This window comes from Cuculus canorus, chromosome 18 (assembly GCF_017976375.1).
Source record: "Cuculus canorus isolate bCucCan1 chromosome 18, bCucCan1.pri, whole genome shotgun sequence".
Taxonomy (NCBI): Eukaryota; Metazoa; Chordata; class Aves; order Cuculiformes; family Cuculidae; genus Cuculus; species Cuculus canorus.
In genome coordinates, this window is record NC_071418.1 from 5,902,350 (window position 1) to 5,925,261 (window position 22,912).

The 22,912-nt window shown below is 46.8% G+C and overlaps 1 long non-coding RNA gene across 13 annotated transcripts in view; it reads right to left on the minus strand.

Annotated features, from left to right (window-relative positions):
* Positions 1 to 12,964, minus strand: part of LOC128854018 (uncharacterized) — a 34,683-nt gene extending 21,719 nt beyond the window's left edge. For 11 of the 13 annotated variants that reach the window (XR_008452919.1, XR_008452921.1, XR_008452918.1 and 8 more), the window contains exons 1-3: positions 12,918 to 12,964; positions 7,397 to 7,526; positions 1,472 to 1,579 (exon numbers count right to left, since the gene is read on the minus strand). This is a non-coding gene — a long non-coding RNA (uncharacterized LOC128854018). The remainder of the gene's footprint in view (positions 1 to 1,471; positions 1,580 to 7,396; positions 7,527 to 12,917) is intronic. The other 2 variants (XR_008452912.1, XR_008452917.1) reach the window with 1 other exon arrangement.
* Between the last annotated feature and the right edge of the window lie 9,948 nt (positions 12,965 to 22,912).

Consider the following 22,912-nt stretch of genomic DNA (forward strand, 5'->3'; position numbering starts at 1 on the left):
TTTAAAAGAAGTGCAACAGAAAGGTGATGAAAGGGCCCTAACGTTGTTCCCCGGTTGGAAAAACACAGCCCACTTGTGCACTGTGGTAAAGTTTTGCATTTTGGCTAGACATCGCGTGCAGGGCTGTGCTGGAGCCTTTGCTTATTTTCAAAAGTTGAAGTCACAAGTGATCCATGGAGGGAGAAAACGCTTATTCCTTTGAGGAAGATGCCATAGGAGCAGCATCTTGCGGAGGAAGGGAGCTGAGTCTCTCCTTAGGGGGTCTGGAGGGACCATCGCACGCATGCATGTCTCCTGGTCCAACAATGCATGGGTGAAGACCAGACCTTGGTCTGCCACCTCTTTCTGCTCACTGGCTAAGGCGTTCCATAGAACACAGAATGGTGTGGGTTTGAAGGAACCCTCAAAGGTCATCTAGTTCAACCCACCCTGGGCAGGGCCATCTTCCACTAGACCAGGTTGCTCAAAGTCCTGTCCAACAGGACCTTGACTACTTCCATTGATGGGGCACCCACAACTTGCCTGGACAACCTGTTCCAGTGCCTCAGCACCCCACTTTGTAAAGGATTTCTTCCTTATATTCCATGTAAATCAAATCATACCCATGCTCCTCTCTCCACTACCACTTTGGAGTAGACAAGAGGGTTCCTTCTCCACTGTGGAAACCTGCAGCTCAGCTGCACGCTGCAGGGACCAGAGCACATGCATGGTGGGATGGGGATGCACAGCCACATGCTGCAGCTCTCCCAGCACCCTGGGGTTGGGTAAAATCACTCAGTGGCAAAGCTATCCCCATCCCTGGGCATGCAGGATCCAAGCAACCCGGATCCTCACCTCTAGAGCCACAGGCAGCAGGTTTTGACATACCCACCCTGGATCCCGGCCTCGCCTGGGATTCCTGGTAGGGAAAGATGAACGCTGCATTTTTTTCCAAGATAAATATGTTGGGCTTTAGGCAGTTTACTCTATGGAGGCCTTTCGCTGTGGCCCGTCCACTCTGATCAGACCTTGGAAGTGCCACAGCACTGCATATCAGCCCACCGCAAGCAACCAGCGCATCAGCCTGGGAAGTGTGGTCCTTCCCAGGTTCCAAGGCCACACCAACACCCTCCCTGCGGGGAGATAACGGAGAGTCAGCCTGCGCAGGACCTCGTAGCATTGCCAGCACCAGGGCAAAGCTGAGCTTTGCCTCACAAGACCTGAGGTCCCCACATCCAACCCCTGCAGCCCCAGCGGAGCCCGTTCTCCTGATAGCACAGTGCCACAGCAGGGCAGAACCCCATCATTCTCCAAAGAGGATGGAAAAGATGGGCACAGGCAGCCACAGCCAACACCAAAGGGCTGGAAACAACCACTTCTCTGATGGAAGTTGCTTTACACTCACATTAAAAAGATAAAAAAGTGGGGAGAGGAAACTTCTTTTTCTTTTTTCTCTATTATTTACGCACTAAGCTGGGGTTGATAACCTCACCTGAGAATGGATCACTCCTGGGTCTGAATTGAATCTTGGATTTTAAGCTTAGCATAAGCTATTATTATCATCCATCTCCTTTGTAACCCAGGCCAGAGGCTTTCGCTGCTGTATGAAAACTAATAATTTCTGGTTAAGCCTGCCAAAAAACTTCTCTGTGGATGTTCTCTCTGTATTATAAAGGAAAAAAATACACAATAAACATCCTTTCATTATAACAACCTTGTGGATTTGAGGTGTCCACATGTGTTTATAGGCTTGCACTTAAGGATAAGTTTAACAATTGTGTGATTTCTTCTCTTTTTTTTTAGCTCCCCTCCTACTTATGCAGTGAGTTACTAATATCCTGATTGGAACCAGATTTGCATGAATTAGAAGTCGAAATTGGAGCAGCAACTGCTGTGCAGAGGATGTAAAGGGAATAAAATGAATGGGGTATTAACCTTCAACCACTGAATATTAATCAGTGTTTCACAAAAAAGAAAATACAGAGGCTGCCACACTAAATATTTTTAGCATTTATTGACGGGCTTGATTTCCTCTCTCTTTTAGACCTTTTGCTTCCAATCATAGACCATAAAAAATCACAGAGAAGATGGAGAGGGGTAAAAAGGGGGAGGAGGTGAAGAAATAAATAAAGATCATCCTTTTTTTTTTTAAATGCTGGATGATACTTGTGAGTTATGCAACAGAAAAACCCATCTAACAAACAGCATACCTTATCCCACAACTGATCAGATCAAAGGCGCAGTTCTCCAAGTCCCAAACCAAACAGAAATCTACCCTAAAGTACAGCGAAGCCTTCGGAAATGAATGCACGATAAAGAAATAAACTTCTTAAAAGCCAAACTTCCCGTGTGCTGAGAGGTAAAATGCGGTTGAAAATCAGCCTAATAAAAGAATTGGCTCATTAAATGAAGAAGTCGGAGGTTTTTTTGGTGCCCAGCGTCGTCCAGTGGGGTTCATAAAATAGCTCCATGGAAAACAAAATACAAAAGCTTACCAAAACGCCCTTTGGAATGGTGACATCTCCATCGCACACGCAATGCTTTGACCGGAGAGCAAGAGCCAGAGCACGGCTGGGCGTCGCGTTCCCCAGAGCCTCCCTCAACTCAGCTCTTTAACCGCTGACGCGATAAAGGCTAAACTGGGATTTGAATTGGAATTAGCGGCAATGACCACATTTCTCCTCGGGGTCTTATGGGTTGCTGGGACGCCCTGGGCTGTGGGAAGGGTGGGCAGGTGGGTAAGATGGGCATCTGGGGTGGCTGTCAGGAGCCAGGGCTCATCGAAAGGCCGGGGCTCACCCAGCGGAAAGCACAGCCTCTCTCACAGCCCCTGTGCGACACGGCCGGCAGTGAATCCACATCAAATTGTATTGACCAAACCATGTCATCTCAGCGTTTTCTCACAAACAACACCTAAATCAACAAAGAAACACACAAATGGAAAACTACAGAGCCTCTTCTGCCCCTGCAAAACTTGGCATGGTGGGATTTTGAAGCCAGATGTCCCTTGAAATCTCTTTTCAGCAGAGACAATTCCCTTCCAAACACTGCTGCCCTTCTCCTCAATGCACCTTTGCAAAACAGAATTCATTTGTTTTCATTAACTTCTTATCAAGTTACCTGGATTTGTTTCAATACTCAGAAGGTATTAGAGAGAGAGAGAGAGAGAAAACAGTGGTAGATTTTCAGGAAATAGCAAGTTCTCTTTCACTGAGATAGAAATCATTTGGCAAGCCACAGTGAAATACTTCTCAGTTCCAGAAGAAAGCAAAGGGGGAAAAAGCAAGCAAGGAAAGGGAAGATGCTAATGAACTGCAGGGAAAAGAAAAATAAAGTTTAAGAGAAAATGAAAACAAAAGAAAAAAAATGAAACTCAATCTTGGTCATACATCTGCATCCAGCTGATCCGGAGAGGGAAACCGCAGTGCGGCTCTAAGTCACTAGATGAAGACCCACTCTTCTTTCGTGGGGAATGGTTAAGGATAGGTGGCGTTACAGTCCCAGAAATAAGCAGCATTGAGACCTCTTTTGCCAAAAAACCCTAGGCACTGGGTCAGTAAAAATTTTAGGGGCATGCTTCCCTTCTGCCTTAGTAAGATGAAAGCCCAGCAGGTACCTGAGTCAGTGTAAATAGCAACAAACATGCCTAACTTTAGCATGCACGTAAGTGCTTTCTTCTTATAACTGTCGAAGTTGTGCGAGGCTCCTTCATTTGGGGCTCTAACATCTCATAACGTACCAAAAACCACTGGGTTTCCTTTAATTTCTGTCCTTCTGTAGCTAAGCACTAGACTAATGCACTGAAGAATCAATGCATTGACTTAGGTCTGACTAAGGCAGGAATCAGCTATCCCCAGTCCCAAAAGGCAGTTGGAATAGAGTAAGTACCAAACTTTTCCCCCAGAGAGGGCCAGGACAGCCTAGCACCTCCTCACCACCTCCCAGCACGCCCAGGAGAGCGCTAAGGAGCAACTGTGCACGTGCACACACACCTTGGCCGATCTGAATTGTCCAGCTCTAAGCATATTTAAGTAGCAAAGCTGAGTTATTCCGTATTCTCAAGCCTTTATCACTCACTCAACTTCTTTCCTGGTGAAGAAAGGGAGATTTTTCTTTTTTGCCTTGTTTTTTTCTTTGCATTTTCCCAGAAAGAAGGCTGCATTCTAATTAGTTTGCATTTACAGGCTGCATAATGGAAACAGGATCCCTCCTCTAACCTTTATCATCTGTTTCTTATCTTCAGAGCTGCGCAGTCCTCTTAACTCTTAGCGCACAGGGAGACACTGAAAAGCCCTTCTGCTCTGAGGAGAGCCACAGCGGAATGCAAAGGAGGACGAGATAGCAGCCCCAACCCATGTAGGTATCCCTGGTGGGAATGGGGACATGGGTCTCTCCTCCCGACCCTATTCCTGCTGGCAGAAGTATGGGAAGATTGGGAGATGCATGGAAAGATGCTGGCTGCTGGGTTAACATGGGCTGTACGGCTGTACCACCAAAGGTTTATCCTCTCTCAGCATCTCTCTACACTGACCGTCAACCATCGGCAGCGACAGGACAGTGCGATGTGTCTCGGGGGTAGCAAGGATCTTTCTGGATGGAGGAGCAGTGAACACAAAGCGGCTGTTGACACCATCTATTCAGACCTGCTTCGAATTAATCTCTAGTCTGCCCAGACCTCTGCATCAGTGGCTACAGCAGCATAAAAATGCAAGAGGAGGGAGCCTACAAAGGCACTCATCCAATTCATTTTGCAGTTGCTAACAGTGGTCCATCTAACGCTGTCAGTAACAGTCCCAGAGCAGTGATGAGCATTTCTGCAGAGCTAGAAGTTTAATCGCTTGTTTAGATCTTAAATAAGCCACACACATCTGAAAAAAAACCATCTTTCTGGAGCAAGTGTCTTCGGTTAGACATTGGTATATATAGCCCCTCCGATCCACATGTTAATTGTAGGTTGCTATAAAAAAAAGTTTTTTCCTCTTGCACATTTTAAATCTGTCACTTTAGATTTCCATCACACGCTACTAATGCAAAACGTCCTGGGGACTCTCTCCGTGTGGAGCAGGGCTCATCCCGAGCTGTTCCTCCTGCACTAGGAGGGGAGGAACCTCTTTTGAAGTCCTCCTGGTGATTCATTTCCGAGTCCTTCCCGTCCCCTCCCCAGGAGAGGTTCCCCAGGCTGACCTGACCTCCTCTCCTCTCTGCTTCCATGGCAGACAGGGAAGATCAAGTGACCTTCCCAAATCCCAGGTCAAGGAGGAAAGTCTTCCTGCCCTGCTGAGTCTTCAGGAGCAAGGGGACCCAATTCTTCCAGTTTTACACCAGAACTGGTTTAGATTTAAACCTCTGGGAAGAGAACCTGCTTCAACCTTACAAATACCCCGGGTTTTTTCCATCTGGGAGGGATCTCTTAGGATTTTTTTCAGCACTAACTTCAGGGACTTTCATCAGTGATTACAGTGGTGAGACAAACAAAAGCCTTATTTGTTGGCATCCATGAATCTCCGTGCTGCATCTTGCTTTGATAATAGAAGAGTGCCAGCTGGATTTTTTGATTTTTTTATTTTTTTACTGTTTCGCTTTCTTCTTTTCTTATTTCAAACAGTCCGTGTTGCTTTTTAACCGTTATCCTGTGCACGTGGTTCAGCCTTTTACAAAAACAAAACAAAACAAAAAATCCCTAGGTGTGAGAAGATTAAAGATTTTGAGATCTGGACATTTTCAAATCAGAAACACATGTTTCAAGTAAATCAGGCTGGCGGACAGCCACCACTTTTAAAAGCCAAAAAGCCATTGCATTAAAAGGATGCCCCGAAAACCTGAAGAGAACAAGAACATCAGCAGTTCCCTCCACCCCACCACAGAGAAAGGGCCAGGGCAATTCCCCAGGGTTTTACCATGCATCTCCATGGTCTGTGCTGTCTCCTACCCACACAAATGTCACAACGCTTCTTCAACCAGCCCTTGTGATATCTGTGTGTACACACTCTGTCCATCCATTCCCAAAACTTCAGCATGCTCAGTCTCCTCTGAGAAGACCTCAAAGCCCAACCTCTTTCCTGCATGGCCCAAAATCAGCTCCTACCAAGATCTCCAGGGGAAATTGTAAGGACAAAAGCTACAAAAGCCCCATCTCACACAAATTCATCAGGTAAACGAAAGAACCACCCTGCAAAGAACCAGGGAACTGCCAGAGCCTTCTCTGCACACATGAACAAAGAACACATCCTTGCAGGGATACCAGGGAGAAGCAACTAAAGCTGAAAAAGAAGCACTGCTGGATCCAAGTGTGCCAGCTCAGACAGGGAGCTGCAAACAGTCAGGAGGAGATGGCTACAAGCTGCTTCTTCTACGCTTTCCCAGCTCCTTTCTGCCTGCAATATCAGAGGTGTGCATCAGGGCTCAGATTAGCTCGTCTCCCAGCCAAGACACCGATCGTAAAAATATATATGCTAAGCAAACAACACCTCCAGTCCAGTTCTTGATTTAGCTCAAATATGCATCGTCTCAGCACACCAGCAGCCACTACTGTACAATACCAGGGACTCTCAGCTATCTTGAATTTTGCTGGCACGAATGCTGGCTGAGTAGAACCCAGCACGACTGCAATACCTGCCCAGGAGGGTCCGTCACAGCTGGGATGGAGCTGCAGACTGTCAGAGCATCCATAACAACCAAGTTTCTTCCTACTTGACAAGGTGGATGCATCTCCAACCAACAGAACATCCCAGAAAAAGTACCAGGCACTTTGCTCACCTCTGCCTGATTTTCTTACTCCTGCCATTTTCCTACTTATGAGCAGAACCATCTAGAACAGGACTCTAGGTTTTGGGGACCTAATTGGTGAGAAGAATAAAAGAATGAATGTAATTACCTTGCCACGATGTTCAGAACCTGCTTTACATGGAATAATATTCTTCGTCCTGCAGTTGTTTATAGGGTCTTTAACTCTTCCCCTTTTATAGGGGGGGTCTGAAATCTATTTTATTAGGGGAAAAAGATTTGAGTGTAGTAGGCAACGTGCCAGTAGCCATGGTAACCTTGGATTTTTCCATCTTCATTACAAGTTAAAGTAAAACCTTCATATAAAATCTAAATGAAAGGGTACATTATAAGTCCATTTTGAAATGTTTGCCTGGAAGTAAAAGTTTGGACTGCATCCTTTTTTCTCCGCTGAACATTCTGGTTCTATGCGGAACACATTTTTCAAGTCAGATTTTTGTTTTCTTTCAAATTTTATTCCGTTTGCTCATACAGGGTGGGTCGTCTAGTGGTTAGAGCAAGGCATCAAGGCAACTGGTTTCCAGTCTCAGTCTGTTCCTGATCGGTCAGGGAGTGTTCCCAATTTTATCCAGGTGACTTGGGAAAATTCTGTCAGCTCTAACCCCCCCCCCTCTTTTTTTTTTCTCTTCCTTACCAATATAAGTGATGATAATTACTGTCCTGAGGTTGCACCAGGATTCAGCCATCAGCATTGACAAGAAGTCACTTCCCAGAAGAGTAGCTCATCTCTTCCACTGCATTTTCTCCTGAGTCTGGAGGCCAGACTGAAAAGTCAAGGAGAGGTAGTGGTTAGAGGATGGCATGAGTTGTTTGTTCTATTTTCAAAGACTCAATTAGAAAACATGAAATTAGACAGCCTGGTGGAGATAGACACAATTTTGTTCCAGGAGATGCACACCATACTCAGACAATCCTTCGGTGACACTTGAGAGGATTAATTCTTTGCATTGTGTCATCTTAAAGTGCTCTGGTTTCATCCAGGCTTGGGAGGAGGCAAATTCTGTAGCTGCCTTTCATTTCTGGGCACCTGGGGCCAGAAAGCCACAAGCACTGCAAGGACTTCCTTCTCAAACTGTTCCCTCCACTGTGCAGAGCTGAGCAGCTTCTCTAAGGCTGAAAGGAGAAATCTCTCCAGCTTTTGTTCAGTCCATGCAATGCAGCCCACCCCTGGGAACCCCGGGGAGCACCTGGGAGTTTGGTTTCCCCGAGGGAAACATGTTGGGACCTTTTCCATGGTCTGTTCTCAAGGCTACAGAAACTTATGGCCTGATGCAGTGTAGGGAAAGAGAATGAGCCGAAAAGTACCGAAAAAAAATACCAATCCCCTCGTATTTCAGCCCATAGATGAGTATCATTAACGGCCAAAGGTGATTTGGGCTCAACCCCTGTGTAGCGGCTGCAGTTCATTCTGGCTGTGTGCTGAGCTCTGGCACGAGCTAAGAGTGAGTCAAACGGGTATTTTAGTGTTTCAGGTTAGCTGCAAACCTGGATGCAAATACTGGGGCATGACTCCCACCCACTCATGCACAAAACAGCTCTTTCCTTCTCAAATGGGGTTTAGCAGAGCAGCCCCCTCGTCTGTGCGTTACATAGCGTGCAGTATCTGCTCGCGGTGGGGCAACTTTTACCCTAAAGGACCACCAAGCATGGCTCAGAGGGGCCAGAGCAGGCTGGCACGGATGCCAGCAGTCAAGGCAAGGCGAGCAGGAGGCATGCCAGGCTACGTGCCAAGAGCTGCATACAGCAGACAGGGCAAGAGTGAGCCATTGCAGACATCCCTCCTGCACTCCTCGCCAGGCAGGAACAGGGCACAACCCAGCCTTTAGTGCTTTTCATCCTTTCTAATGATGCTGGAAAACATTTTAAACATCTGCCATTAGATTGAAAGGAGACCCCGCTCCTGTTGAATCTGATTTCCCTTCTGCTGTGTTACAGTTAAAACTACAACCTGCTGCCTTCTGGCCACGCACGATTCGGGAAGGAGAGGAGGGGGGTTACAAACGGTGCAGGGCTTTTTCTTTTTTCGATACATCCTTCCTTCCTCTCTTCACAATCAATTAGCGGCCAAAGGCTTCCGAAAAGCTCTTTCCTCCCTAACCTTTCACAGCCTGTTGCGATAATGACTCTGGAGAGCTCAACCTGGACCTTTGCGTGGGGTTCCTTACCTTCCTGGGGCAGCGGAAGGTGACCTTCATCAATCCCTCCTCTTCCTTTCCTACCCCTGCAGCTCAGATGGTCTCAGGAAGGAGGAGGAGGGGTTGAAGCTGCCTCACTCCCAGCAGATAGTGTTTCTCTCCAGTGTCATTTTTTCAATCAAAAGTCCGGGGGTGGTTCTAGAGATAACATACACCCTGGGAGGTGGAGGGAGGCTGCCCTTAAAAATGATTATTATAATTATGCATACCTTGAATCAAGCCATCAAGAGATGGAGGGAAAGGGGGCTTTCTGGTTTTAATTTGTAATTTCTTTCTCCATCTCTCATGAGGCAAGCCGCTTTCCAGAAACAAAGCTCCAAGCGGCTGCAGCTTCCCCCCAAAACACAGCTTACGACTGAAGCAACTTACTTAGCCAGCAGCAGCAGGTTTTTCAGTCCCTCTATGATGCAAATACGCAGGTAGGATGTACTAGAAGAAGTTTTCCCTGGCACCTGCAGCCACTTTCACAGCCCATCCACCTGGGGACAGCGTATCGTGGGCTTTTCAAGTAACACTTTCTACAAAAGCATCCCTGCTCCACAGGGCAGCTTTGTGCTGGCTCCTCCGCAACGGGGAAGGGCCACAGATGCGTCCTGGGACAAGCGACTGCCACTCAGCATTTACATAAGGTCTTCTCCACAGTCCTTGCAATACTCCCCAAATCTGGCAAGTGCCTTTCCCAGTGTATCATCATCACAACCTTCCTTTCCTCCACTGCCTGCAATATGCCGTTCCCCAGAGCTGCGGTCCCACCATGCCACAGGTGACACTATAATGGTTTACTGACTCACATCGCTCTCCCCAAAGAGGAAGCGTTCCGGCTAATTTTCACTCCAGTCACCAGCAGGATAAATGAGGGAGCCACCTCCACCCTAGCCCATGGAGCAGCTGCATGGGGGGAGGTAGAGCAAATGCAGCAAAATAGCTGCAAAACCCATGATTGAGACCACGCAACCCACTAAACGCAACGCTTTAGATGTATCATCCTGATACAATCATAGATGCAGTGATGAAGTTCCTTCTTCAAGTGCAAAGTGATCCCCTCAGGGAAAATAAAGAACATTTTTTAAAGTAACTGCCAAACTCGGGAGACACAGGAGAATGTTTTCTCCCCAAACATCACCTGTACCAGGAGGGTGTGAGCAGCCACCTGTGCTTCAGCTCCTCCATGGCTCACATCACCCTGTTTGCCCCTACAGTGTCCCACACCCATTTGCTCCCCCGTGCAAGGGTACTGCATGTAATTACGACTGGCTCTCGCCCGCTGACGGCATATAATCGAAACCATTCCATTCAAACCCAGCTGAGAGCAACTGGAACCACTTTGAGGGCAAGAAGCCTATTACTGAGTTATAAACCTCTCCCGTCCTCCACAGGAGCCTTTCATAGGGCCAGCAAGAAAAGTAATAACTCAAACCCATGTGGTGAGAGGGAGAGAATATGGTGTCTCCAGGTAACAAATATTTGCTTCTTTCTCTATTGTTCCAGCCATAAAATGGATTTCTAAAAAAAAATCCAGAACTTGATTTAATTTGAATTAAATGTGAATGTGCTCCCTTGCTTCCTACTGGGTGTTGCTTAATATTTTTTGAGCTACAAAGTCACAGCTGAGTGCATACGACACAGAAGGCCAGGCTTTTCGCGGCTGAAACAGCCCAGCTTCGTTGGCATCAATGGATTAGCATCGATTTACATTAAGTGAAGACTGGGCATATGGTGCATATGTGCAGCAGAGAGTCAGCACGAACAGGTCTTGGCACAGGCAGATTTCCTCCTCCACCACCCACCAAAACGCAGAGGTCTTGGATGCACGTGGATTGCATCCCCAACGCTCTTTAGCATTGGCTCTGTGCAGTGAGAGTAATGGGAAAATCAAACTTTTGAGCCGCTACAAGAAACAAAGCTTTTTTTTCCCTCACTATATCTAATTTAAAAAAAAAAAAAATCCAAAATTTTTATTCTTATAACTTTTCCCCCTTAGCCCAGAGGGGCTCTGGGAAGTTCTCACGTGCCCTCTGTAGGTGGGAGCTGAGCAGAGCTTTGCCCGTGACACGGCAGCGATGCCACACTGCCGGCTGTCTGCTGGAAGCTCACTGCCTGTCCTCCTTGGATTCCCAGAAAAACACCTGAAATCTGAAAAATCCCACATTTTCCTTCCCCGTTTACTCTGCTTGAACCGGCTCCACCAGCCAGTCACCGCACTCCAGCAACACCCTTCGGAGGGATGGGATTCTCTTTCACATAGAATCACAGAATCACCAGGTTGGAAAGGACCCACTGGATCATCGAGTCCAACCATTCCTAACACTCCCTAAACCATGTCCCTAAGCACTTCATCCACCCGTTCCTTAAACACCTCCAGGGAAGGCGACTCGACCACCTCCCTGGGCAGCTGTTCCAGTGCCCCGTGACTCTTTCCGTGAAGAATTTCTTTCTGATATCCAGCCTGAACTTCCCCTGGTGGAACTTCAGGCCATTCTCCCTTGTCCTGTCCTCTGTATAATCAAGAGGATCAAAAAAGTCATGATTAAGCCCACAAAGCCCATCTAGAGTCATGGATCTGCCTGAGACTGAGATAACAGCTACTGCTCAGGAAAACTTCATAACCTCAGGATAAGAAGTCCATCACTACCTGGCCTTTTAGGATCACTGCTTTTCTGCTTCTTCTCCCATAAAATCTCATCTCTGGCCACTAGAAGCAGAAGAGAAAGTCAAGAGACAAGCAGAGGACACGGTTCCTACTGCTTTGCCCCCTCCTTCGCCCAAAATCTAATAAAGATGATTAAATTACATGTCTTTTCCTCCCATTGAAATCACCGCACACTGCTTGAATATTAGAGCTCAGGAAATAAGGCACGACAACTTCCCTCGTGAAACTTAAGAAGGCAGAGCAGGGGTCTGGAGCGACAGGCCTGCAAGACTGGGCTGCTCTAATTAAGAAATCACCCCGCTGAGCAGAACCTAATCTAAATAAAATAGAAAAAGGAACATAGTTCAAAACGCTGCCTTGCGCTCTTCCCCCCTCCCCGCCAGCCCACCTCCCCCCCCCATAAAGAACCCATCCAAGTCACAGGGAGTTTTTCTCTTCTGCTCTTTCTTGGAGGGTGAGCCGGGTTCACACAGAGCCCTGTGTGTGCTTGGGGTGGCCAACTTCCAAAGGAAAAATACACCAGCCATGTATGGCAAAAGGCTGCTATTTTTTTTTTTTTATAATTGGTGATTTTACTTTTTTTTTTTTTTAAATGATACTTGACCTGCTGTTTGCTAAGAAGAAGGGGAAAAAAAAATCCTCTGATGATTACATTGTTGGTATGTCTGGTCAAAACTAGTTTGGGACAGAAAATTGGAGGTTAGGTTACACTTCCCCCTCCCTTGAAAAGGTTTCTGCCTTTCAGGGAAAAATGTTGAAAAAATGAATACTAAAATTAAAACAAAACGTATTTTTATTATAGAATTTAAAAAATATATGTTATCCAAAAAAAAAATCTCAGCTGATTTGATCATTTACCATCTCTTCTCACAAAATTTCTGTATGTTACCGCTCACCTCAACAGATCAGATTCCCCAAATGAAATAAATCTCTTGTGGACCATTATCTCCAGGTCCTGTGTGCCAGCACAGGAATCGCCATCCTACCAGCCATCCTGCCAGGCCCTTCAACCCTGGACCAGAGACTCAACCATCATCTACTGCTTGTCCAGGTCTTCTCCAGCCCCATTCTCCTCTTCTCTCCATCACCCCATTCCCCAAACGCCCGTGGTTTCTCTCCCCTCTCCAGTTTGAAGTTGGTGTCCCACCATGCGCTGTGGCCTCTCAGTCCATCAGCTCCTCACATTCATTAATTTCACGAGCATGAAGTTACCATGTGAATCGCTATTTAAAAGCTCAGGCACTGAAAGATTTATAGCGATAAACAGAGAAGCACAGACACTCCCGTCTATGTTTTTAAAAAGCACTTACCTGCTTAAAAGGGAAAGTGCTGCTACTCGAAGGTTTCCTGGCCAGACCTGAAAAGTAAATCAAACAAACACTATTTGCATTTATTCATAATTCCCAGCAGATCGTTGTTCTAGGAGCTCTTGACTTAAGTGGAGTTAATTTAACTTGTGCCTGCAGAGGACCAAGCTGGCTGAAGATGTCTCCTAAAGACATCGGAGACAGGACAAGACCAGAACATCAAAACCAAACAGCCCAAGTCTATATTTTACAGGTGGGCACCAGCTGAACAGTCATCTGGATTAAGAAACCTAAACTAGAGGACATTTTTTTCCTTCTCCATTTGACGGGATTAAATCCTGTCAAGGATACTTGCATCTATGATGCAAGTACACACAAGGGCTGCCATTGCCAGCATGTCATTTAACCTCTGAAAGAACCAGAGCTATGAAACAGAGAGGAGGTCAGAGCCCTGTGATGCCCACCCAAGCTGGTTTACCACCTGCAAGACCACATCTACGGTACCATGTCAAGCCTTGGTCCCTTGTACAAGACAGATAAGGACATACTGGCTTGAGTCCAGCAGAGAACAGCTGGATGGTGGGAAGCTGAGAACAAGCTGAAAGAACTGGGTTTGATCAGCCTTAGAAAGGAAGGGAGAAAATCTTACTGCTGTCTTCAACTGCCTAACTTGAGGGTTCAGAGAGAAGAAAGCCAGGCCACTCTGGCAGAGGCAGAGGACGAGGGACAGTGGTCACAAGCATGGACACAGAGCGTTAGGACAAATTGTTTTCATCATCAGGGTAGTCAGACACTGCAACAGGGACCCAGGGAGGTTGTGGGATTTGCTTTCTTGGAGATATTCAGACATTGACAGGACATGCACCAAGCAACCCAATGTGGGTGGTTGGGCTGGAGATCTGCAGAGATCCTTTCCAGTAGAAATTATTCTGCAGTTCTCCATTTCTCTGCACACGGGGCACGGCTCCTAAGTGTCCTTCCAGCCTGCCCTTGCTCCCAAGCCTCTGAACGAGCACAGAGTGCTGCCAGACTCTTCCAGGCATAATACTCTCTCATTTTCTTTTTAAACAGTAAAACCATTTCTCCATAACTCAGCTAAAGCATTAACACTCCCATTCCAGTTTCTTTTATGATAGCCTTGAGCTGCTACCAGCCAGGTTCCCCTCGCCACCCAACCCACTCTATTGCAACTCCCTCAAATCTCTCACAGTGCTGCCTCTTCTCCAATGGAAAATAAATAAATAAATATATACATACACTGCAGAAGAACAATGTCGGAGTTATTGGCCAAGAGAAAATGGCAATGAGCCAGCACGAGTCCTCAGGTCCACACTGCGTTCACCACACACGCCAGACGTGATGCAACCAGTTTCAGCCAGCAGAGCTGCCAGGGGTGCAACGAGGCTGATGAGAAGGACAGCGGAGCTCTTGGCTCGTCATCCACGGTGTTTGTGCCCATTCTTCATCCCTTGGGCTACTAAAGGGAAAAACAGGGACTGGAGTTTCGTCTGGTGGGTTTTCTCCCACAGGGCTTTGCACAAGTCCCACAGCTGCTCCCCTGACTCAGTTTCTTTCCTGTAAAACAGAAAAAGGTTTTAACTTTACCAAGCATTGTGAGAATTAAACGCACTTGCAAAGTATCAGGTAAGGGAGGGACAGCCACTGTTACATCCAGGGAAAAATAAACCCCTGCCAATGTCTGCTGCCCAGAGGGAAGGTGTTATCACCCCCCTGCAACCGCTCCCCTTGAGCACAAGTGGAAGCTGTGTTATCCACCGATTGAGATTGCTTTGCTATTTCTCCTAGGTGTGATGCGCTAGGCAGTTGTGATGCATTGCACTCGGGACGTAGCACCAAACAGATAACATATTCCCGCTCTGAAGAGCTTATGGCCTGAGTAGATTTTCAGTATGGGAATGTGATAACAGACGATTTCTCAGCTTAGTGCTGCACGTGATATTTTATCAGATACGGTGCCAAAGATGTCCTTTGCATCTGCTTCTAACTCTTTTATTTTTTTTAATAAAACCAACAGGAGAACTTCCCCTACCATCTACCAATGACAAACCCAAGTGAAATTGGTTTTTTTTCTCCTCCAACTCCAATTCATTCACCACTAATTTCTGTTCACTTCAGTGCTCAGATCCAGTTTGACTCCCTGGGACACCTGAGTAACTGCAGCTTCACTGCTGCCACCGAAGTGAATAGGAAAGCTGTCACCACACAGACTCTGCTCTCCTCCTCTATCTCACCATAACTGGGAGTGTTCATCAGTAGCATCGTTCTTGTTGAATAGATGGGAAACCGAGGCAGGGAGACACATGAAGTGATTTGCCACGGGCAAAAAAACATAAGCAGAAATGGGAATTTCTTTCGAACCTGAGCCTGTGTTTAACCCCCAGGACAGCCCATAGTCACCCCTCCACTCTGCTAATGAGGACACATTTTTCTAAAGACCTTAACCTCACTCCATTTTACAGAAATAGATAAAATGCAGCACTGAGAGACATCATCACTGGGCAAACACCAAGTAACACATCAGAAGAAAAGAAGATATTCGAAATCTATCAGGAGATATTTAAAAATTACTGGTGACCTAAATGGTCATTGCAACTTAGAATTTTCTTAGCTGAAAACAGCCAAAAAACTACAGTCCAAAACTACAATCACTGTCATTTTTGTTCTTGATGCTACATAAAAGCTCTGTACTTGGACAGTGCATCGTACTCTCTGCTGTGTAGCTGTACAGGATCAACACAGCTTTCTATTCATGTTATTAATACAGTTACTATTTTACTCATATCTTTCGTGAATGCCTGCTGAACTTCAAGAGACAAAGCCTTTAATAAAACAGGGCATGCCAGAGAGGAAAGCTCAGTGAGGGTGGGAAGGTGCCAGGTGACATTCGGCCACCGCTGTTCCTCCCCCTGGACCTTTGCAGCTCTGTTCCTCAGCCGCGCTCCAGGAGAAGACACAGTCAGAGAGAGGATCCTACCACTTCTACAGCTATATACTCCTTGAACAAGTTAAACCTTCCGCAGCAAAAAACTTGATTTAATTCCCATGGCAGGTTGGGGAAAGAAGGTGTTAAGAGTCTTTGCATGCGCTGAAGGCAGCACAGCCAGGCCAGGAGCAGAGGGAAAGCACAAACACTGTACTCATATACATCCATACACATATAGGCATACACATACCTACACATCCAAGGATTTATGTTCAAAGTCATGCTTCTCATTTTTTATCCTCTTTGTCTGTGGTGGAGATCTCACGGCTTGTCTGCAGACCATGGACATCCAGCCTCGCCAGAGCAACACGTTACATGGACCACATCCTTATGGTGCTACCAAAACCCCAGAGCTCATGAGTGAACTTGCAGCCCAGAGCCCATTGCAGCGAGCCGGGCAAACACCCCCGGCAGGTGCACAGCCAATACTCACATGCTTTGCAGTGAACAAGCGCCCATGTCTCTCACAGGGACCACAGGGTCCAACTCCAAAGACAATTTGACCCAAAGCCCCCCTTCAGGTCCAGCTTCTCTCCTCGAGTTTGCTTTCTGCAATGTCAGAGCTTCCTGGAGAACAGGGACCACTGAGCGCCAGCCCCAGCATCCCCCCACGCTGCAGCAGGGATGAGCAGCGAGCCCGCTGCCACCACCAGCAAGGAAATGAGGCTGGAGCGTACTCCAATCTCATCTTTTATACTGCTTTGTTTATAAGCTGTCAGCCCGTTTCGGGAGGCAGCAGCAGCGAGCGGGCACACGCAGGGAATGGAGAAGATGACGGGTTTTAGCAAGAGTCCAAGGACACCTTTTCTTAAGCTTCATTCATAGCAACAGGCATGGTACAACAGCCCAGCAATTGTTCTCCCCAACGTCACCTTCCCATGGAGGCCGCTGTGCTGACAAAAAACCTCCCCTTATGGGCACACGTGGGAGGGAAGACTCCATTATTTTTCTAAGATTTCTTTTTTTTTTTAACCGCATTATCCTGCAAATATCTGCAAAGAAATTCCACCACGCACAGACAAGGATTATTTTATCCTCCCTCCCACCTCTTCCTTCTCTCCCCTCTATGTTATCCCTTTCTCTCCCTCTCTCTTCCCTTCTTCTCGCGGTTCAAACAATTTGGCTCTGTTCACCCGCATTCCTGCGGGCCCAGTCCTCAGGCTGCCCGCACCGGGTTTGCTCCATGGACGGGGAATGCACAAGGTCTGCATTCAGGCAGGGAAGGGTAGGAAAGCGAATCTAATGTACCTGGGGATTGTTGTGCCATCAACTTAATACCTGCGCAGGGAAAACAAAGGCGCTTTAGAAAAGCGTCTTCGGTGCTATGACCCTTCCCCCAGCCCAGAGGAACCTGAGAGATAACAAGGGCTGAAAGAAAAGGCACAAACATAATTAAAACTACCCAAGCAATTTCTGGAGGTATTATAGATGATGATAGCCCAGAGGATAATAGTATTCCTGGTATTATTAACATCCACTGGCACAAAGGGACAAGAGGGTTGTTTGGGGGTTTTAAGCTCTTCGGTGTAATTACTTTGCAGGAAAAAGTTCCTTTTTGGAATGGAAAAGTGGGTACAGCTGAAGTCAGGGGTGGTGCTGAGCCTGGGCTTTCTGTACACAGAGCCTTGGAGACAGGACGGGCATCTCTGGGGGCACAGCTGCCCTGTACCCTTCTTCCAGCTGGCTCTGACCTACAGGCTGGGTGTGCTCGGGAGGTGTTGAGGCTCCCCTGTGGCAGCTCAGGAGTTCAGACCCATAAGGCACAGCTCAGGTCTCTGTCCCGCGAGTGTGTTGAGTGAAAGGCACAGTTAATTCCTCTGCTGCGGCTGGTTTCTTCTTGCCTGCAGCATCGTGCCTGCTGATGCAACCCCAGCTGGGGCAGAGGGAGGTTGAACAAAGCTAAACAGGTGCAAGGGATTAACGTCCTGGACGATTCTTTTGTTCACGTGAAACAATTTCAGGCTCTCGGTTAATGAAGTCCAGAATCAGGCCATTCATTTCTCTGCCCATAACAACTCTCTCTTAATCAGGTGAATTGATTCCCAAACCCAGACTTGCAGCACGAGCAAGCATCCCCTTCATCCTCATCAGCACATGCCATAGGGTGGGATGTCCCCAAGCACCATGTCATGGTGCCCAAGCAGATGGCAGCCCTCTCCTTCCCTTGGCTTCAGATGCTTTGCCAACTCCACTTCCATCGGTATCACAGAACTGCTGTAAAGTGTAGCTATTTACCTAAAGAAATATTGTCAGTTCCTTGGGGAAAGTGCTTGTCCAGCATTTCTGGTCCATGAGAAGCCAAGCAGACTTCCTCCCTCACAAGCTGGGAGTTGAACTCAATGATCCTTATGGGTCCTTTCCAGCTTAAAGTATTCCAAGACTCTAATTAGGGGTTCTTCCCCATCAGTAGAATCCCTGATTCAACAAATCATCTGGATCTGTTGGCTTCGTGGAGCAGAGCAGCAGGTTGGGGAACCAGGTGAGAAAAGCACCAGTGACATCAAGTGGAAAAGGCTCCTCGAGCTGGGCCAAATGGCTTGTTTTGGCAGCATAGCTTGAAGCTAAGCAACCACAACCACCCGGTCAAGGCAAGAAAACGGTGTTGGGAGCATGACGGAAGTGGAATTTTCCCGAGAAATCACAGAGATGTTTGCAAAGAGTTTTTCACCCCAGTCTGTCATCAATAGAGCCAAATTCCATCCTATTCCCGTTACATAATATAATTAATAGTAATACAAGCTCTGCCATTATGCAAGAAAACTGGGGGCATTTTCTGTTCCAGTTTCATCTTGTCTTAATCACCGTTTTCTTGCATCTGAGTTAACACTGTTTCCTCGCTCTGCACTCAGTTTAATTTCATTAAGCAAAAGCATAAAGCCTGTGTTATTTATTTATTCCACATGATAAAACCAGGATATTACTCACTGTGATAACACGGGTTAATTTTCAGTGAAGCCTCTCTTGGCAAACTTTTAATACAAAGAATAATACCCCTATCAGATCCGAGATAAAAGGCTGTCACATCGTAACCTCATTTCAGTCTTTGGCCCGGTAACACTACACTTCAAGGTGCTGTAATTACGTTCCACTGATTGTTTTCTTAATTGTTACTCATAAAAAGTAAAGCATAAAATGATATTAGTTCAATGTTATTTAGCACAAGCTTTGGCCAAAGCCGGAGCCTGCGTCAGGCAGGGAATGGCTCTGTTAAACTCCGCTTCCAATGCACTTCTCTGCTGATCCTTGATTTGAAATTAGGTGAACATCAGTTAAGTGGGATAAATCTTGTGACCCATCCCCTTCTCCTGCCTGTACAGGCAGAGAAGGTTCCTACACCCTTCACCGGATGGGAGAATCACGGCGGAACAAACCTGTCAGCTGTTAATATGAGCAATTTCTATCAAAAGCAGAAGAGGACAAAGCTGTTGCAATTTGGGGCAAAAATATATGATGGTGGCAAATTAGAGTTATCATTTTGACTCGCTCAAGGGGAAGTCTCATTTCAATGCTGGACCCCAAACCCAAGACTTTCCCCTCGTGCGAGGCTGCTTTAGTCCCAGCAGAGCCCAACACTGGGGCAAACACGAGCAATAGGGGCAATGCAGTTAATAGTTTCTGAAAGGCTGGATCAGCCTCATTGACCTCAGATCACTTCTCCTGGCTTTATAGTCTACCAGCATAAGGGAGTAGAGAAACAGCCACACGGTTTGAGGGCAACGAGGTTATTTTAAAATTAGAAGAAGCTTCAAATAAGCTATTCCATGAATACATTTTGCAAGTTTACCTTTCTCAATATCTAGGACAGCAATGCAGTAAAAAAAACTATGCAAGGGATGGCATGAAGCATGCTATTAAACCAGGGAAGCCTTCGCGAGGTGTCAGAGCCATGATAAGTCCTGTTTAAACTTTACCCAGAGCTAAACACCAAGTGTCAACATGAGCCGCTGCCCAAACTCTCTGATCAAGCCAGGCAAACATCCAATCAGAAGTATAAATCAAAGCTGAGACACATCCAAGTGAGACTGGAGTGTTTAACTCTACAATTCCCATCTGACCAGGACTTTCCCAGAAGGTTACCCGCAGCCAGGTCTCTCCCCAGGCATTTATTTATATAAGAAACCCGTATGTATGCATTATTTCTGTATTTATTTTCCCTCGGTAGGCACAGACACAAAGCAAATGCTCTGCAGGGTACATGGTGTACCAGCCCTGCAGCATCCACAGGCACTGCCAGTAGATGTTGTTGCTCATCCTCTCACTGTATCTTCCCACCACTGATCCCACTGGCCCTGGGAATCGGCCTCTGTTGGCCAACCCAAAATTGCTAATAAAGGGAGGGAAAAAAAACATGCTCCTGATCTCATCAAGTGGGAAAAGAAACGGAGGGTCACACATTAGTTTGGGGGTTCTCGGGCTTCCTCCACATCACCATCCTACCCCTACTTCAGGAATTGTATTCCTCATGTGAAAAGTCACGGCAGGGAGGTGCTCTCCTTCCGAGAACTCTTTAAAAAATACCAAAATAGCACTTTCTTAAACCTCCATCACAGCCCAGTGTTACCTATAAGACGAGACATCCACTGCCAAGGACGACGTGACATTTTGGTTGCCAACAACACATGCTTTTGGGAGCTGTTGGCCACACCAGTCACCAACCATTTGCTTCCAAGAGTGGATTTTGCAGCTTTCCCTGCCCATTCTGGTGCCAGGAGGAGAGAGGAGACCCACTCCTGCAGCCATCCACACCACGACCCCACAGCCCCCATCCCTGCTCTGGCACATGTCCGTGTGTTAGCATCCATATACCTTAACACGTGAACATATTTTGTGTTGGCAGTCTGTTCACTGAGCTCACTAAGCTTTGGATTAGGCCGTCAAGTGAGGTAACTCATAATTAAAAACCCATGTCAATATTCTAAGAACTTTTTTTTCGAGATTGGGCAAAAGAAAGGTTAAAAAACACCATCTGTCATGGTAATTCTTTTTCATATTTCTCGGTCCTTTCCCTCGTTAAAGGGAAGTGGGGAGGGGAGAATGTTCATTTGAAGCTTGCAACATGTTTTATTAATTGATGGCAAATAATCCTAAGATAAAGTGCACAATAAAGTTTTTAATGAGAACATATGGTGGGGAAAATTGATAGGACTGAGCCTTTGAAGATTTCCTTGTGAGTGCAGTTACAAGAGGAACCAGCAAAGAACCCAAATACTCCTCAAAGGAGGACCCAGGCCAAGGGCAGGTGGGGGGATCCCTGCCACTGCCAGCCAGGTACCAAGCACTCCAGCTAGACATGGTCCCCGAAGCAATGCCCACAACCCAATGGTTCACAGCCGGGCTGCACAAAAAAGTATTAAAGCTCTCTAAATCCATCTGTGACACTGATCCATGCCACATTCCCTGATGTCACTGGCTCCAGAGATGCTCTTGTCCTCAAGTGGTTAGGAACAGGCTTAAGCTAAACTGATATAACCTGCCTATAAAGAGCAAGTGGTTCAGGAGTTTATGCCCATTTAGACACCCTAATTCATAGAATCATAGAATGGGTTGGGTTGGAAGGGACCTCAAAGCCCATCCAGTTCCACCTCCCTGCTATGGGCAGGGACACCTCCCACTGGATCAGGTTGCTCCAAGCCCCATCCAACCTGGCCTTGAAAACCTCCCAGGGATGGGGCAGCCACCACTGCTCTGGCAGCCTGGGCCACTGCATTTAAACAAGAGTAAGTGTGCGCAGTGGTGCAGGCTTGCTTTGGTCTGCTGTAAAGCTAACAGACTCCAATTTTTAGTAAAATTAGGAGGAAAAAGAATTGTCTTTTCACATTGCTTCCTGCTAAACCCCACAGATTGTCTTTTGCTTCTCCATAACCTATTCTCTGCAAAGCCACGCTACACGGAGGTGATGCAGCAAGGACACGGGACACCAGCCCATGCCCTGCGCAGCATCCCCTGCCCCTCTTCACTTCCCTCGCTGTAAAACTGCCATTAAACAGCAGCCACTTTGAGCCTCATTCTGAGAATGGCAGCAAAGCCCGAGCCAAAGGGAAATGCCCAAAAGCACATCAGGAGCTGTCTACCATAAAGTGCTTTTTCTTAATAATGTAATTCATTTATTTTAGATTTATTAGCGGCGCCCAGCTGTGCTGCAGACACATTCACCAAACCAGAGAACACGATGGTGGAGGGCTGGGGAGGGGAAGGTATATTCATATATATTCAAAGCAACATCTCTGACAGAAAAAAAAATACAGCAAATGACCTCCCAAGAGCAACCTGATTCCCAAGCAGCCATATCCACATTAAATACAGGATTCTTCCAGGGATGAAGTGACTTAGGAGCACAGCCCCCCAGCTGATTTTTAGAGGACTTGCGCTCACTTTGGCATTTCCAAATATCCCATTCTAATACACGTCCATAAACAGTTACACCCTCCAAACCAAACACACCCTGGCCCTTAATCCACCACTCCCAGAGGAGCCTGAGAAAACAGCCGAGTCTTGCAGGGTATGACGAAAATTAACTCGTGTAGCCGAGCGCTCCCCACCATCCACCAGCATGTTTTGGTACTCGTGAACCGGTTCTACACCAACAAAGCCCGACCCCTGCCCCGACAGTGTCTGTCTGCTGGGGATAATACCTTCAAAATGCATGAGCTCCACTGCACGTGTTTTGGGAAGGAACTTTGCCTTGTACCCTCCAGGGAGACTCAGCTCTGCGTGAATCAACACAGTCAGCATCCCCTCAAGCCCCATTGCAGCGTGTGGATGCACAAACAGCCCCTGGGGATTGGGGCTTAGGCTGATGCTGCAGGTCTGGAGGCCACGCAAACCAGGTGCTACTGCAAGAAGCGTCCCAGAATTTATCAAACAGCCTCTGTAAAATATAATTAAGTTCCTCATTAAATGGCAACAAAGAAATAAAGAAATGAAAGGGGCATCTGGCTTTCACATCGTTCATGTTCACTCAAGGAAGTGGCTCTTCTCCACTGAAATTCAGCTT